Source organism: Alosa sapidissima, chromosome 3 (genome assembly GCF_018492685.1).
Source record: "Alosa sapidissima isolate fAloSap1 chromosome 3, fAloSap1.pri, whole genome shotgun sequence".
NCBI lineage: Eukaryota > Metazoa > Chordata > Actinopteri > Clupeiformes > Clupeidae > Alosa > Alosa sapidissima.
In genome coordinates, this window is record NC_055959.1 from 34,329,836 (window position 1) to 34,348,181 (window position 18,346).

The 18,346-nt window shown below is 47.0% G+C and overlaps 1 protein-coding gene across 7 annotated transcripts in view; it reads left to right on the forward strand.

Moving 5' to 3' along the window:
• The first annotated feature begins 121 nt into the window (after positions 1-121).
• The window catches only part of ccser2b (coiled-coil serine-rich protein 2b), an 83,604-nt gene continuing 65,379 nt past the window's right edge, over positions 122-18,346 (forward strand). For 5 of the 7 annotated variants that reach the window (XM_042085228.1, XM_042085232.1, XM_042085231.1 and 2 more), the window contains exon 1: positions 122-486. The gene's annotated coding sequence lies outside the window, so the exon portion shown is untranslated. Of the gene's footprint in view, positions 487-8,952; positions 9,207-18,346 lie in introns of all 7 variants that reach the window. The other 2 variants (XM_042085229.1, XM_042085234.1) reach the window with 2 other exon arrangements.

Consider the following 18,346-nt stretch of genomic DNA (forward strand, 5'->3'; position numbering starts at 1 on the left):
TCCTCGGTTTAGTCATTTAAGTAGGCCCAAACCGTTATGGTTCACCTGAACTCTTAGCCTAACTGGATTGTAAAAGCTTTGGTGCAATATTGAAGTCTGTGGTTAAAGCGACGGAGGCGCTGTCTCGTTGTGTGTTCTTGACTACGTCAGCGTCAGCTGTGCTAGCGTGTAGTTCATAGAAAAAAAATCTGGAGCACAAGTAAAGGAACACCGCCTGCCAGACGGACACACAACCCCAGCGAGTACTGCAGTCGGAAAGCGATCGTGATCGTTACCTACAGTAGGCTATATATTTATGGAGCGCACTATACAGCAATCCACAATGAAGTAGATCAATGTAGAGGAATAGAAGGCTATGTTTGCATTTTATTAAAAACATTAACACTAGAGCATAGCAAGCTATCTACCACCCCACGAGCTGTGCTGCCTTTTGTCGCTGGGAAAACCAAAGGAGGAAAGGATTTATCAACAAGTTCCCACCATAAGGTACATCTAACGGGATAATGCGTCAATCTATTTAATTGTTGTTTGCAAAGTGGATTATGATTGTTATGTTTACATGTGTTGACAACCGTGGTAATAGTCGTAGTTCGCCGGTAGCCTACTGTCGTGTATCTTCAATGCGAAGGACGTAAACCCCATTTATGACGGTAACGTTAAATCTATGTATTACATTAGTAATACCCTATGGTAATACCTCACATGGCTAGATGTTTACCATTTGGTGGAGCCCAAAACAATCCTTTGCTAGCGTGATCATGGAAGGTGGAAGCGTTACCTAGCAAGATCCCATAACGTCATTCTCCAGACGTCTCTGCGCGTGAAGTTGCCTTTTCCGCCCGCCGTGTTGTCGTTTTAAACGGGGTGCAGATCCCATTTGTTCAGTGGTCTCCGTAGCATTGCAGACTACATGTACAGTAGCTAACATGAGCACAGATTTCTAGCTGTTAGCCATGTCAGGTGACGTGAACATTATTGCAATGTTCTGCTGCCAAAACAAAACAAAACGGAATGACTGCCGCTCACTTTTGTAGGTGTCGAGTGAAGCCAGGAAATGTGGCATTCTCCCAGCTGAGAACCATTGTGTTGTGACTGATGGTCGGTTCTTCTGTCTAAGTTAAAATAGTTATCGTTTTATGTTGAAAGACCATACTGGAATAACGTTTTCCCCCTAGCGATTAACCAAGTATTAATTGATGAATACAGTCATAAACAGTTGTGAGTTTAGTGATTGGATCTACTTTGCATAGGCCTATGGGCCGAAAGTCTACTAAATCATTATTGTGTGATGGCTAGGTATTTTTGTAAGTCCAGTTTGTTCTGCTTCCTGTTTTCTGTCGTTATTCATTTTTTTCCCCAACATCCTAAGTCTTCTTCTTCTCTCTCTCTCCCCCTGAAAAGGAGGGTCCCAGATGGAGATAGCGCTATGATTGGTGTTTATGGCGGCGTAGTGGTGGCCACCGCCAGCCTGATGTAACATGACGCTCCCACTGGGCATGTGAGGGCATGGAACCACGATATCAGTGCTGTGTGTGTGTGTGTGTGTGTGTGTGTCACAGACTGACAGACAGATCCCGTTCAAAAATCTTTTCAGCATACACTTCCCACACACACACGCACACGACCTGCTGGACAGCTAAACTCCTACATACCGCCAGGCCTGCCTGTCTGTCTGTTCACCCTAACGAGATTAAAATCACTAGCTGCCATCTCTACGCGTTAGCCTACTCCCTTGAACCTCCTTGGGATTAGCCTACTTGGAAGATCAGTTCAGGATTAGTTATGCCAAGAATGCTTCGAGAGCTGCTCCAGCGTGTGAGGCTGTGGATGGTGTTGGCTTAATTGCTGGGATTATTCAGACATGACACGCCCTACAGGCTAGCAGACATGATTAGCACTCATACAGTGCGGCTGCTAGAGATGATGCTACTTACTGCCCTAAGTGCTTTAGGGGGGCTATTAAATGCCACTGGTGCTCCAGTTAAATGAGCTCAAGCCCAGGGGATGCTGGGTGGCAGTAGCCTAATTAAACACAACCTGCTTCTGATGGTACTAAAGGCTCAGCTAGATTTTTGGGACACCTAGTCTCTCATCTCTTCTGTTTTAGGATGTCCTTGCCTCGCTGATTTTCTCTTCCACTCTCTTCTAATTCTGACGACGCTCATTACCCCCCCCCCCCCCCCCCCCCATTACCTCTCATCAGCGTCTTTTCCCCACTTCTGATCCTTAACCCTCTCTTAGCCTCATGTCAATCAACACCCCTCTGTTTCCCCTCTATCTCTTTTCCTCTCCTCTGCTGTGCTTCTCATCATCTCTCCTTTCCTCTCCTCTCCTTTCCTCTTCTCTCCTTTCCTCCCCTCTCCTCTTCTCTTCTCTCCCTCCCCTCTCCTCTCCTCTCCTCTCCTCTCTTTTTCTCCCCTTCTGTCCTCTTCTCTCCTTTTCTCCTCTCCTCTTCTCTTCCCCCCCTCTCCTCTGCTCTCCTCTCAGGTGTATTATGGCTCTATATTATGAGCACGATGAGGTGCCTTTGAGCAAAGCACCTAACCCCCAACTGCTCCTCCTCAATGGCTCAGTGTGTATTTGTACTCCGTGTGTGCATGTGTGTGTGTGCATGTGTATGTGTGTGTACTCACTGTGGTCTGACATCCTGTTCAGAATCGTCTCTAAACATTTTCTGCTACTGCAGTCTCTGGTGCAACCCTCTTCCCATATCTATAACAGTGTGTGTGTGTGTGTGTGTGCAACTCTCTTCCCATACCTATAACCGTGTGTGTGTGTGTGTGTGTGTGTGTGTGTGTGTGTGTGTGTGTGTGTACACGTGTACACAACTCTCTTCCCATACCTACAACAGTGTGTGCGTGTGTGTGTGTGTGTGTGTGTGTGCGTGTGTGTGTGTGTGTGCAACTCTCTTTCCATACCTATAACAGTGTGTGTGTGTGTGTGTGTGTGTGCGTGTGTGTGTGTGTGCAACTCTCTTTCCATACCTACAACAGTGTGTGCGTGTGTGTGTGTGTGTGTGTGCAACTCTCTTCCCATACCTACAACAGTGTGTGTGTGTGTGTGTGTGTGTGTGTGTGTGTGTGTGTGCGTGTGCAACTCTCTTCCCATACCTACAACAGTGTGTGCATATGTGTGTGTCTGTGTGTGTGTGCAACTCTCTTCCCATACCTACAAAAGTGTGTGCAATGTGCATGTGTGTGTAATCTTGGATTGTTTAAAAGCAGAATGAAAGAAATCCTTCAGGACAAATACAGCAACTGAACTGAACAGATCCGGCGCCAGGTCAGGTCTGGGTGGGTTCCGGTTCAGGTTCTAGTATTCTGGCCTCAGCGGTTCTCCTGTTCTGAGGGCTCACGGGTTCCTCTCCCAGCTCTGCTGGCTCAGCACTGCTGATGAGCGGCTCTGTTTACAGACACGCGTGGTCAGTGCCCCACACTTGATCGAGAGACGACATGTTTCCTGCTCCCAAAATATCTCTGCTCGCAGCGTTCGCTTACATGAAGGGTGACCTTGGGTCTAGCTAGCTAGCGCGGTGAGGTGAGGTGCTCACTGGACTGAGCAGGCCACGTGGCACCAGGCTGGTCTTCAGGTGTGCTGCTGTGAGCACGGTGGATTCTCTCTGCTGATAAGGGAGGAATGCAGCACAGGACTTCTTTCTCCCTCATAAACTCTCTTTCTCTCACTGTAGTACACACATACTTACTCTCTCTCTCTCTCTCTCTCTCTCCCCACCCCTCTCTCCACCCCCACTCTCTCTCTCTGTCTCTGTGTGTCTGATGTGTGTTGTGCTGGGCCTGAGTCTGGGCTTTAACAGCAGAAAGAGCTGTGTTCCAGTGTGTGTGTCTGAGGTGTATTGTGCTGTGTGTGTGTGTCTGAGGTGTATTGTGCTGTGTGTGTGTGTCTGAGGTGTATTGTGCTGGGCCTGGGCCTGGGTCTGGGCTTTGACAGCAGAGAGAGAGCCGAGGGAGGGAGAGAGCTCCTTTTGTGCTCATGTCACGGCCCTGCATGGCTTCCTCACTTGCAGCAGCTTGGGAGCCTTGTGCATTGTGTTTGTTTGGGGTGAGGCCATCAGTGTGTGTGTGTGATGGTGACGCTATTGTACAGTGTTTGTGTGCAGTTGTAATGGGTTGTGCTCTGTGTGTGTGTGTGTTTGTGTTGGGGAGGACACACGTTTGTAATGCCACTGCTGTACTACAGTTTGTTTTATGTCTTTGTGATGTTGAGGTTGTTGTGCTGTGTGTGTGTGTGTGTGTGTGTGTGTGTGTGACTGCTGCACCCATTGAGGAGTGTTTGTTTAGCTGGTGGTCAGCCTCTGTGTGTGTGCGGTGGCTGGCTCCCGTAGCTGCTGGTGGTCCTCTTCCTGGGTGGGGGCCTGTGATTGTTCTCAGAGAGGATGGCATCTCGAGAGTGTGTAAGTCTGGGGATCACAGAAAGCTTCTGCACTATGTCATATAAACTGAGGGCCTGAAAGCACCCCAGAGCACTGCTGTAGAGGCCCTCTCTGTCATCAAACGCCCCTCTCTGTCATCAATTGCCCCTCTCTGTCATCAAACGCCCCTCTCTGCCATCAAACACCCCTCTCTGTCATCAAACGCCCCTCTCTGTCATCAATTGCCCCTCTCTGCCATCAAACGCCCCTCTCTGCCATCAAACACCCCTCTCTGTCATCAAATGCCCCCCTCTGCCATCAAACACCCCTCTCTGTCATCAAACGCCCCTCTCTGCCATCAATTGCCCCTCTCTGCCATCAATTGCCCCTCTCTGCCATCAATTGCCCCTCTCTGCCATCAATTGCCCCTCTCTGCCATCAATTGCCCCTCTCTGCCATCAAACACCCCTCTCTGCCATCAAGCCCCCTCTCTGTCTCTGAAGAGAGTTTCTCAGAAGGACCCTCTCAACTCAACTCGATTCGTTTTGGCTACTCGTCACCCAAACACACACCCAAAAGAACGCACACTTCAATGCGAGAGGATCAACGCGCCGTCTCTTTATCATTATTGCATTCCTCTTTATCATTATTGCATTCCTCTTTCCTTCTTTCTTTCTTTCTTTCTTTCTTTCTTTCTATCGCTTTTTATCTCTTTTCATTTGCTTTCCTCTCTCTCAAAACGGCTGCACTGATAGTAAATGTGTCATTACCGTATAATCTGTCAGAAAACGCTTATTAATGGTCAGCAACATGTTATCATCGTTTCTTTTCCTCTCTCTTTCTCTCTCTCTCACTCACACACACACACACACACACACACACACTCGCTCCTAATGAGCTAGTCGGCAGTGTTTGTTATGTTTTTTTTGGAGGAGGTGATGGCTGGGACTTGAACACACTGTGGCAATGTGTGTGTGTGTGTGTGTCCATCAGGGCCTGTGGGAGAATGCAGAATGCAGGGCTTTGTGTGTGTGCATCCGGGGGCAGCTGATGTGGTGAAGAGGCAGCGGCCGCGTTAAGAACCCTTAGCCCGCTCACAACGGGGACATTGTCCCCAGACAGGGCTCCCGGCCTGGGAGACCCACATGGGTGTGTGTGTGTGTGTGTGTGTGTACATGCCTTGCGGCCTCTTGTCTGGTGGAGTGCACGACGCGAACACACACAGAAACACACACATACTGTACACACACACACACACTGTACACACACACACACACACACACACCGTCCGTTTCATGGGGATTAGCACAGCTCACTGTCCTTGAATCTCCGACGATAGCTTACTGAAACTGCAGGCTTTGATATGATGGAGATTATGGATTTTAAGCTCTCTCCTATCACTGGTTCATTAGGATTTGTGTTCAATACTGGAGTCGCCCTGGTAGTGGCTATCATTTGTGACTGCATTTGCCCTTCATAACCATGCTGCAAAGGCTCAAGGTTGATGTCCTTCTCCACAAGCTTTTACTAGTACTACCCAGAAGTGACCTGGATAAAACGCTTTTGGGAAATGACCCAATCCCTGTCCCACCTGTTGCTGAAAGTGTGTGTGTGTGTGTGTGTGTGTGTGGCTGTGGCTGTGGTGGTATGTGTGTGTGTGTGTGTGTGTGTGTGTGTGTGTGGCTGCGTGGCTGCGGTGCTGTGAATAGTTCAACAGCGCATCTGTTTCTATTGAGATGAAAATGGGAAAGAAAAGACTCTCAGAGAGAACACTAGAGAGAGACCTGGCCATTCAGAGGTTGAAAAGCCACGAAGCATGTTAGCTCAACATCACAAAGGAATACCAACACAGCAGCTGGACTCATAAAGAAAAAAATCAGAGAGAGAGAGAGAGAATGAGAGAGAGAGAGAGAGAATGTGTGAGAGAGAGAGGGGAGAGAGAGAGAGAGGAGAGAGACTGAGTGACAAGCGATCTCTCAGGGGAAGTGGCCTCTCCTTGCATTGTTAGTGCATCAATGAGCACTTCAATCTACTGCCTCATCCATCTTTTGTTATTTAATCAAGAGTGCTAATGTCCCTCTCTGCCTGCTCTCTCTCCTCTTCTTTCTGTGTGTTAAAGTATCAATGTGTATGAGGACATGCAGTATGTTTGTGCAAACTTGCATACAGTGATAATGTGTACTCCCCAGCCCCCCCCCCCCCCCCCCCACACACACACACACACACACACGTACACACACACACACACGTACACACACACACACACGTACACACACACACACACACACGTACACGTACACACACAAGAGTAGGATCGGCAGCTGTAATTAGCTTTGCTTTGCTAACCTCTTCCAGGCCAGTAGCCCTGATCATGGCCCAATTAACCCCCATCCATGCGTTAGACTCTGATGCTGCCGCGCATCAGCACCCTGCTCCCCCACAGAGCTGCCATGGTGCTTCTCCTCTCCCCTGCTTCTCTCGGCCCATTAAACCAAATACGGAACGTGCTGAGAACCCATCTTGGCAAGTCAAGACGCACGAGACGCTTCCAGCGGCCGCCTCAAGCCCCTACTGTCTGCTCCATGCGACAGATGTAGGACGCGGTCGCTGGTTTGAGTACACTGACGGCTTTACGCTGTGAATGTTATTGGTTGAATCTACCATTTTGTCTGCCTCATGTAGTCAGGGTGATATCACATTTGCACAATGTGAAGCTATACCAGGGTGTCATGTCTAAGAGGATGTTTAGCAGTTTCTCTGGGCTGAATGATCAATCCACTGAATCCACATTGGGTCGTTTTCTATTCCCTTCTCCATGTAAAGCAAAACCATTGCAATACAATAAGAAAATAGGGCTTCAACAATTAATTGATGAATTTATTGCTTGTATATCCGTAAGGTGCATTTTCCACCACATAGTCGCTCTGTCAAAGCATGACCAGTTTAATGGTATAACTTGCTTGTACCTCCGTAAGGTGCGTTTTCCACCACATAGTCGCTGTGTCAAAGCATGACCAGTTTAATGGTATAACTTGCTTGTACCTCCGTAAGGTGCACTTTCCACGTCTGCTGCTCCAGGTTCCTCCTCACCATTATCACGAGTTTAAAAATGGTCCCTCCCCTTTCACTATGTAGCCAAAAGGGCGACCATTGAGGGCTAAAGGTGTCCAGCTTTCCACACTCAACTTTTTGACCTTTATGAGAGCACCATCCGGGTGCTTGCAGCACACACAAATGCACTCAAATGAGGAGTTAACCCTTCACAGATTGCCAAAAGGTGTATTGTGTGGTTATGTTACATGACAGAGATACAATATATCCACCATTGTAATCAGGTGAAGTAGCCCATTGAAAGGGTATAAAATATAATTCATAAGTTTGAGGAGAACACACATACTGGTAATTTGTAAAAAATCTCTTCAAAATTCAACCCCAAAAAACACGAAAATATCAGTTTGTCAAGGTTCACCCCCATTTCACCCCCAATTTCTGTTAAAAATGGACAGAAACCTAGAGTGTATGAGAGATTCACAATTTTGTCTTCTACTTAGTAAAAAAAAAAACAGAATCAATGTCACCTTTTGTTCAAAAGTTATTATACATGTATTAGTAGAATAGTGACAGAAGTCCGGAAACTGGAAGAGAAGCCTGCTGCTTGATCATACAGTGTGTGTGTGTGTGTTGTAACGTGACTAATCTGAATCTTATTTTTTAAATTTAGAGATTAAATTGTCTCTGGGGTGCCAGGCAGTATTTGCTGCCAATTCAAATGTAGCCACCGTTACAGCGAAACTATCACACAAATCAAACAACACAAACACGTTTTATAAGTTTCAAATCATATATTGTGATAGTTTAAGTTAAACCAAAAATATTCCTACACAAATTAAATAAAGGGAAAGTATGGAAGAGTCTGAGTCACTGAAGGAAAGTGAGTTGTGGAATATGTGGAATTAGTTGTATAGGCTACTGGTGGAAGGGAAACGTGAACTCGGAGATGAGTGTTGAGTTACCAGCGGCAGACTAGCCAGGGGAACTGCAGAGTAGGCCTACGACTTGAACCAGGGATCTTCGTAACACCTTGACAAGAAAAAAGGAAAACCTCTTGCCATGCTGCCGATTCATTCCGTCGTGCGCAAAACAAAGTAGTTTGAGCCGGTCCCATTTTGCTCAGGATCCGCGCTGCTTCATAGTAATTCCTTAAAGGGATTAATCCACAAGGGTACGATCCAGAGGAATCCAATGTAACTATCCAGTGTGAATGTTCTGTTTAAAATGCTCCCGCCATGTCTCACATGCCCTCGGTAATCACTCTCTCCGATAGAGCTTCCTGGTAATTAGCGCTCTCTCCCCCCGCAGGTTAGGCTAAGCAGCCTTTTATCGTCAGCTGACTGCGTGACGTTAACAACCCCAATTGCGTTTAAGCAACCCGGTTGGATAAGCCTAAAGTAGGCTAATATATACATTTTTATTATAAAGAATATGGAGCGGTCCGCTACAGTGTCTGTGTGTGTGTGTGTGTGTGTGTGTGTGTGTGTGTGTATGTGTGTATGTGTGTGTGTTTATGGAATTTAAATTTTCAGTGGAATGACCACCGTAGGGTCCCCGTGTCCTGCCCTGACGTGAGCGCTCTCTGTACTCTGTGTGAGTCTCCTTTGTGGAGGTGAGGCGCTGTGTCTTGTGATGCCTGCTGTGGCTGAGGGCAAACTGGACCATCTGGCTCGCACAGACGCTACCAGAGCCGAGGCCCTGTGCTCATTTACGCCCCAAATGAAGCTCGTCTCCACTTCAGCTGCCCCAGGGAGCACAGGAGCAACTCACTAAAGTCATCCAGACGGTTAGTCCAAGTCCATTGTACAGTAGAACATCACTAAAGTCACCCAGACGGTTAGTCCAAGTCCATTGTACAGTAGAACATCACTAAAGTCACCCAGACGGTTAGTCCAAGTCCATTGTACAGTAGAACATCACTAAAGTCACCCAGACGGTTAGTCCAAGTCCATTGTACAGTAGAACATCACTAAAGTCATCCAGACGGTTAGTCCAAGTCCATTGTACAGTAGAACATCACTAAAGTCACCCAGACGGTTAGTCCAAGTCCATTGTACAGTAGAACATCACTAAAGTCACCCAGACGGTTAGTCCAAGTCCATTGTACAGTAGAACATCACTAAAGTCATCCAGACAGGCATCCAAGTCCATTGTACAGTAGAACATCACTAAAGTCATCCAGACAGGCATCCAAGTCCATTGTACAGTAGAACATCACTAAAGTCACCCAGACGGTTAGTCCAAGTCCATTGTACAGTAGAACATCACTAAAGTCACCCAGACGGTTAGTCCAAGTCCATTGTACAGTAGAACATCACTAAAGTCATCCAGACAGGCATCCAAGTCCATTGTACAGTAGAACATCACTAAAGTCATCCAGACAGGCATCCAAGTCCATTGTACAGTAGAACATCACTAAAGTCACCCAGACGGTTAGTCCAAGTCCATTGTACAGTAGAACATCACTAAAGTCATCCAGACGGTTAGTCCAAGTCCAAAATACCCCACACAGTCATTTCTAGAACACTCCCAATTGACCTTTGCACGCAAACATTTCTGGTCAAAAATCACTGTCGAACCTTGTGTGATTTTCACGCAGATGACTCAGATGAACTATGGTTTCCACACGGACGTTTTTAGACCACATCCTCTGCTCGCATTATTGGCTCTCATAAAGTATTGCTTCCAGATCAGTGGGCCCAGGGACACAGCAGAACAACAGTGAGATTTCCTATTGATCCACATCTTTGCCACGACAGGTTAAGTACTGCACTTTTGCATAATTGATGAGGAGGCCTATTTGAGGCACCGTAACTCAATAGTTTTGCTGCCATCGACAAAGAAGGTGTGTGTGTGTGTGTGTGTGTGTGTGTGTGTGTGTGTAGGTCAGTATCAGTCTTGGCCAAATGTTACAAAGCAGACCCACATGACTCACTCTCAGCCTGGGGGCACAAGCAAGCAGAATGCGACTGCAGATGCCCCCAATTGGGGTCCGTTGCTAGGCATCTCTTCTCGTTGCTAGGCATCTCTTCTTGCCCTATCGTCCACATGGAGCCATACACCAGTGGACCTCAGTTATATAAAAGACTTAAAAATACTGTACGTATTAGGAATTTATCTGCTTATGCGCACACACACACACACAAAATCAGCTGAAGTGTGTGTTTGTGTATATGTATTATCCACACACACACACACACACACAGTTATCCAATTTGTCTGTTTCGTGTGACACCCTAGTGTGTGTGGAGGACACAGTGTCAGAAGACTGGACAGCGTGATTGCTCAAGGACCATCATTACTCATCGTCACCAGCCCTGTGTCATCTCTCTGCAGCTGTGGGTGTGTGTGCGTGTACGAGATGCAGCCACAAACAGAAACTCCTCATTTTTAAAGGGTGCTTTCCATAAATATTAGGTGTGTTTGTGCACGGATAAATAAATGATAATGTTGTTGGCTCAAACCGCACACCAAAGAAGATTGGACTCAGGAGTTTTGATGATGCATGCTTGTCATTAAAATGAGGACAGTGTTTTTGTGGTGATTTTTAGGACGTGTTTCTTAGTGAGAGCAGCTGTCTGTGGGCCAGGACAGGGCCGGATCAGAGCCGGATGTCGTCTGCCCACACATTCCATTATCTGTCTGTGGGGGGAAGATGTCCTCTCCTACCCAGGGGTGGAGCAGAGCAGAGACAGAGGCGGAGCCAGACACACTGCTATCAAATATTAACATGCCCGTGTGTTTTTCCGAACACCGCGTGCAGCCAAGACGTCACGCATTCGCCCAGCCACGACACACACACACACACACACACACACCTGCTCAGACTCATCATAACGTGCTTCTCTTACTGCCGAGCAAAGATGGATGGTTTATCATTTTAAAAAGGTAAACAAAGGGATATGTCCAAGGCATATGTTTCTAAATGAGTTTTTTTTACCATTGTTTTTATTGACCATATTGCGTATGCTTATAGGCTTATTGTTCTCTTTATGTCATTTTCCAACTTCCAACTTTCCTTAGCTTAGCTGAAGTTAATGTGCAGGTACTCCTCGTTGCCATGGTATTGATGTCGGGTGATCTTCGCCGGGGGGGCTATATTGCATGAGGGGGTAAGCTGCGGAGCTCCGAGCACAATTGATCGGCTCTGATTTAATTAACGAGCGCTAATTACCCGGTGTTCCGTCCGAGCGCGGCTGCAGCATCAGCAGATACCCTGTGTTGCAGGCTGCTTCAGGCTGCTGGCTCATGGGCCAGTAAATTAAGCCCAGCTCAACTTCAACTCAACCTGTTCGCCTTCAGGACACCATACACCATCATTGTTTCCCCCCAGACATTTCTAGACCAGATCACTTCACTTCACAATTTCACCAAAATGTCCTGTCCCTTCCTTGTCTGGACTTCGGACTTGTAACCGGAGGGTTGCCGGTTCGAACCCCGACCAGTAGGAATGGCTGAAGTGCCCTTGAGCAAGGCACCTAACCCCTCACTGCTCCCAGAGCGCCTGCTGTTGTAGCAGGCAGCTCACTGCGCCGGGATTAGTGTGTGCTTCACCTCACTGTGTGTTCACTGTGTGCTGTGTGTGTTTCACTAATTCACGGATTGGGATAAATGCAGAGACCAAATTTCCCTCACGGGATCAAAAGAGTATGTATACTATACTTACTTACACTTATACCAAGGTATCCACACAAGTGAACAGCAGTTCCCACTTTAATTTCTGGTTATTGCCATTCAAGTGTGTTTGGCTGGTCCAGGCTGATTGGCTGGCTCACTGGGCAGTAGATCAGGGAGGAGAAGGTTCGTTTGATCCTGTCCAGCCCTATAGAACCCTCACAGTGGCCGTCCAGCCCTATAGAACCCTCACAGTGGCCGTCCACCGACAGCAGCAGGCAGGACAGGAGCAGCCGTCAAATGACGCCCACAGGAGTGGCTGAATGACAGCTGACTGCACACAAACCGTTAGAGGGGTTTTATAGAATGTGAATGTGGTCATTAATGTGTGCTGTGTGTTGCAGTTTTCCTACGCTTGCTTTGTCATTATGCTCGACTTCTGAAGAACTTCTACAGGGTTGATTGCATCAACATGTTACGGCTTGTAATGTGATTCCTGACGTGGGTTTCCTGGTTGCCGGTTATCAAAGATTCTTGAGCGCCCCACAATATAATCCTTGCCTGATGCCTCACAGTTTTCTCACTAATGAGGTTTCCACAGATACATTCTTCAACTCTCTTCTCTGCTGCAACACCTGGATAAGCTGCGTGGCCTCCACTGGTGTGGGTCGGTAGGCATGCATATGTAGAGGACGTGGTCAGCATTTTGCTTTACAGTTTTACTGTCTTCTTATTGTCAGGTTGACTCTCTTTTCCTGAAATGGACTTGATAATAATCAGGCTAAACGGACTTGATAATAATCAAGCTAAACAGACTTCATAATAATCAGGCTAATCAGACTTGATAATAATCAGGCCAAATGGACTTGATAATAATCAGACTTCATAATAATCAGGCTAAACGGACTTGATAATAATCAGACTTCGTAATAATCAGGCTAAACGGACTTGATAATAATCAGACTTCATAATAATCAGGCTGATCGGTGGGCTACATGTTTTCTGTTCTTTTCCACCTTAACCAAGCACTAGGTCACCTGCAATTGCCTGAGCAGTGTGTGTGTGTGCGCGTGTGTGCGCGTATGTGCGCGTGACTGTAACTGCATTCACATCAGATAATGATTAGTTGAATGTAGGATGTGTCACTCGGTAATCATAGGTGTGTCTAAGAATGAAACATAATGGAGAAGACAAACACAGTCTGTAAGCACACACACACATACGCACATTGACAAACACACATTTAGAAACTCATACATATACACAAACACACGCACGCACACACACACATACACACATTGACAAACACACAAGACATTCATGCATACACACACACACACACACACACATAGTGTCTCAGCAGCAGTTAAATGTCAGCTGTTTGAACTGGTCGTTCTGGTTGGCAGGGCATGAGTAGTGGAACAGGATTTAATTGAAGCCTCCTCTCCTCTCTTCTCCACTCCTCTCCCCTCCTCTCCTCTCTCTCCTCTCCTCTCTTCTCCTCTCCTCTCCATCATTATGTGCACATTCAGTCACTTTGCATAGTTTTCTCTCTCTATCTCTGTGTATGTGTGTGTGCGTGTGTGTTGCCTCCGACACTTTTCTCCAGGTCTTACCAATAGATGATTATTATTAGGAAGCTAAGGCAATGTTGATACAAGCACCAGATATGCCTACTGCGCACTCTACACACACACACACACACAAACATGTAGAGACATGTGCACCATCGTTACATAAATCACATCATGAATTCAAACATGGCTGTTCTGGGAATGACACCCAATGGTTTTTGCTGTCAATGTTAAGCATGTTTCACCGGCTTGAACTGGTTGTCTGTTCTCAAGGCTTTGCAGAAGTCCTCTCATTCCTTTGCTTTGCTAAGATGTGCCTTCTGTGCTGTGCTGTGCTGGGCTGTTAGCGGCCGGCTAATACGGTTTGAATGAGCGCTGGGTGATTGGGTTTAGTAGTGTAAGGAATGTAAGCCTGGCCTGGGGCTTGGATTATCCCCGTCTAGTCTGAGGGAACTGCATTCATTACCCCCAAGCCCATGTGCAGCTCCTCCTGTCCCCGTCCAGAGTGGCAGCATGCACTTACATTCTCAACGCATGAACCCAGAATTGGCCAGTCGGTCAAAAATTGGAGCTTAAGTTTGCACGGTAAGTGCTTTTGGAGCTAGAGCTTGCATACTTAGTCTTAAGTCCACTAGTGAAGCGACTGAAATAGCTGCCATTTTTTGTTCCTCCAGACGACTTCACATTTCACTGAGAGTCCCCTCTCCAGCTAGCCTTGTTAGCCGACTATTCCACCACTCTCCAGCTAGCTAGCCCTGTTAGCCGACTATTCCACCACTCTCCAGCTAGCCTTGTTAGCCGACTATTCCACCACTCTCCAGCTAGCTAGCCCTGTTAGCCGACTATTCCACCACTCTCCAGCTAGCCCTGTTAGCCAACTATTCCACCACTCTCCAGCTAGCTAGCCCTGTTAGCCGACTATTCCACCACTCTCCAGCTAGCTAGCCCTGTTAGCCGACTATTTCACCACTCTCCAGCTAGCCTTGTTAGCCAACTATTCCACCACTCTCCAGCTAGCCCTGTTAGCTGACTATTCCACCACTCTCCAGCTAGCTAGCCCTGTTAGCCAACTATTCCACCACTCTCCAGCTAGCTAGCCCTGTTAGCCGACTATTACACCACTCTCCAGCTAGCCCTGTTAGCCGGACAGTTCACAGACAGGCTAGAGTGGACTCTAGTCTATAGTCTCTCATATGGTGCAAATGCAGGTCTATAGCCTCTCATATGGTGTAGGTCTATAGCCTCTCATATGGAGCAAAAGCAGGTCTATACTCTATAGCCCATATTCATGGTGCAAATGCAGGTCTATAGCCTCTCATATGGAGCAAAAGCAGGTCTATAGCCCATATTTATGGAGCAAAAGCAGGTTATAGCCTCTCATATTTAAGATATGAAAGTAGGTCACCTTCATCTATTTCACCTCTGGGCTGCAGACCCTCTTCTACCTCTCCCATTCTCCCCCTCTCCCCTCTTTCTCTCCTCTCCCCTCTTTTTTCTCCTCTCTCCTCCCCTCCTATCCTCTTTTCTCTCCTCTCTTCTCCTCTCCCCCCTTTCTCCTTACCTTTCATCTCCTCTTCTCTCCTCTCCTCTCCTCTCTTCTCTCCCTTGGGCATCATGGGTGGCCAGTCATACATTCCATAATGTGTTGGCATGGAAACCTGTGTGATGTGCCAGGAGGGGTGGGGGGCAGGGCATGAGGGGGAAGTGGGTTTTGTGGCTACTGTATGGCTGGCACACTGGGCCTCTGAAAATGGACGGGGTCTTGGCTATGCCCTATTCACTGTATAGGGTCCTGTAGCCTGCACTGTGAGATTCTATATTATATGAGCTTTATAGGGTCCTGTAGCCTGCACTGTGAGATTCTATATTATATGAGGACTTTATAGGGTCCTGTAGCCTGCACTGTGAGATTCTATATTATTATATGAGGACTTTATAGGGTCCTGTAGCCTGCACTGTGAGATTCTATATTATTATATGAGGACTTTATAGGGTCCTGTAGCCTGCACTGTGAGATTCTATATTATTATGGACTTTATAGGGTCCTGTAGCCTGCACTGTGAGATTCTATATTATTATATGAGCTTTATAGGGTCCTGTAGCCTGCACTGTGAGATTCTATATTATTATATGAGGACTTTATACGGTCCTGTAGCCTGCACTGTGAGATTCCCTGTGAGATTTCCATTTGATTTGTGTGTGTGTGTGTGAGAGAGAGAGAGAGAGAGAAAGCTGATGTTGCACTCTGACCTTCCTGCTGTAAGTTCCATAGAGAATGTCCACCCTCTGGTAGTTCATGTACCAACAGATAACGAGTGACACTCTTATCGGTTTGAGAGGGTGTGTGTGTGTGTGTGTGTATGACTTAAAGCCAAAACCGGAGAAATATTTGGTGTATTTGCCCTGGCTTGCTTTATGAGATGTAACAGATGGAGATTGGCTGTATCCCGCAACTGTGTGTGTGTGTGTGTGTGTGTCAGACATAGTTTCTCAAATACAGCATCTGGGATTTGGCTGGATTTGACCAGCAGGCTACTCAAGGTCATCAGACGGTACACCTCATCATGTCTGCCCTCCCAGTATGTGTGGGCGTGTGTGTGTGTGGGCTTGTGTGTGTGAGTGTGTGTGTGTGTATGTGAGAGTGTGTGTGCTAGTGTAGTGCAAACAGCATGCTCTTGGACAGAGGACGTATCCCAGGACCATTACAGAGCTCTTACACATCTCAATACATCTGTGCTGATCAATTAGCGCCCTGACATGAGAGGAAGCACTTATGAAAGTGTGTGTGTGTGTGTCTGTGTCTGTGTGTGTGTGTGTCTGTGTGTGTGTGTGTGTGTGTAGTGTATGTTTGGCGGAGGGGTTGTCTGTCGTGGAAATATGATTGATTATGGAGGTCTGTCTCACTCCACACACACGCAAGATCAATAATCATCACTTGCGTTGACCTGATTCTGGTGGATTGTCACACTGCACGCTTCCACTGACCGGTCGGTCATGGTCTGGTCACGAACCTGTCTGAACTGACCCCTCAAGTAGAGCACAAGTGGAGTGACAGGGCGATTTCGGGCAGATTCCTTTTATGTGTGTGTGTGCGTGTGCGTGTGCGTGCGCGTGCGTGCGTGCGCTGTGTGCGTGTGTGTGCGCGCGTGTGTTTGTGCATGTGCGTGTGCGTGTGTGTGTGTGTGTCTATGTAAGGGGCTATATGTTTACCCATGTGCTTCCTAGCACAGATGGACAGATGGTTAGCTTGTCAGTGTTCCTGTAATGGTTGACCAGTGATATCTGATAATGAACAATCAAAGGTCCTCGCTACCATAAATACACTAACTAAGAGTGTTAATGTGAGTCCACATAGGTCCCTGTGAGTGTGTGTGTGTGTGTGAGAGAGAGAGAGAGAGAGAGAGAGAGAGAGAGACGCACGCACACACACACACACACACACACACACACACACACACACACACACACACTCATATGCTATTATTTATTCTATGTTCACATGTGTCAGCTGTGTCAGTGTATGTATGTATGTACGTGTGTGTGTGAGCACTGTGTATGTGTATGTGTCTGTGTGAGTGTGAGTGTGTGAGCGCTGTGTCAGTGTGTGTGTGTGTTTGTGTGCGTGGTTGTGTGGGGTGTGGAGGACAGACACAATTTCCGGTAAATCTCCTCCACTGGTCACAATAGACAATTATGACAAATACAGAGATGCTACTGTCTGAGTCACACCTCACTTAGAGGAGAGAGAGAGAAGGAGGGAGAGAGAGAGAGAGAGAGAGAGAGAGAGAGAGAGAGAGAAAACAAGAAGGCATTTATATGTCATTAAAAAACTCAAATTGAAATGCCAGTCAGCACTTGAGCCACTCTGTATGGCAGCAAAGTATGGAGTCTGCAATAACCCATATATACCCTCACACACACACACACACACACGCACACACATATATATATGGACACTCATATATATATATATATATATATATATATATATATATATATATATATATATATATATATAGGTGTGTGTCTGAATCGACAGAGTTTTGTTGACACATGACACATTGACATTGTTTGGTTTGTCTTTGTGGTGGTGTGTGTGTTTGTGTGAGAGAGATGCGTACGTGTGTGTGGGTGTGTGTGTGTTTGTAACTGGAGTCTGATATCATTAGTGTCTTACAGCCTCATCCATCTCCTGCCCCTCCCATGCTGTCCTTGGCCAACCTTGTGACTGCAGCAGCTGAGTGCACACACACACACACACACTGATACACACACACACACACACACACACACACACACACACACACACACACACACACACACACACACACTGATACACACACACACACACACACACACACACACACACACACTGATACACACACACACACACACACCACACCTAAATCATACCCATTTTCACACACTCAGGCATATGCTTGACAGTGTTAGTGTGTTCATCAGTTCATGTTTCCTGTGTTCCTGTCCTGCATAATGTGCAGTGGACACTAGCCGTGTTCCTGTGTTCCTGTCCTGCGTAGTGTGCAGTGGACACTAGCCATGTTCCTGTGTTCCTGTCTTGCGTAGTGTGCAGTGGACACTAGCCGTGTTCCTGTGTTCCTGTGTTCCTGTCCTGCGTAATATGCAGTGGACACTAGCCGTGTTCCTGTGTTCCTGTCCTGCGTAGTGTGCAGTGGACACTAGCTGTGTTCCTGTGTTCCTGTTTTGCGTAGTGTGC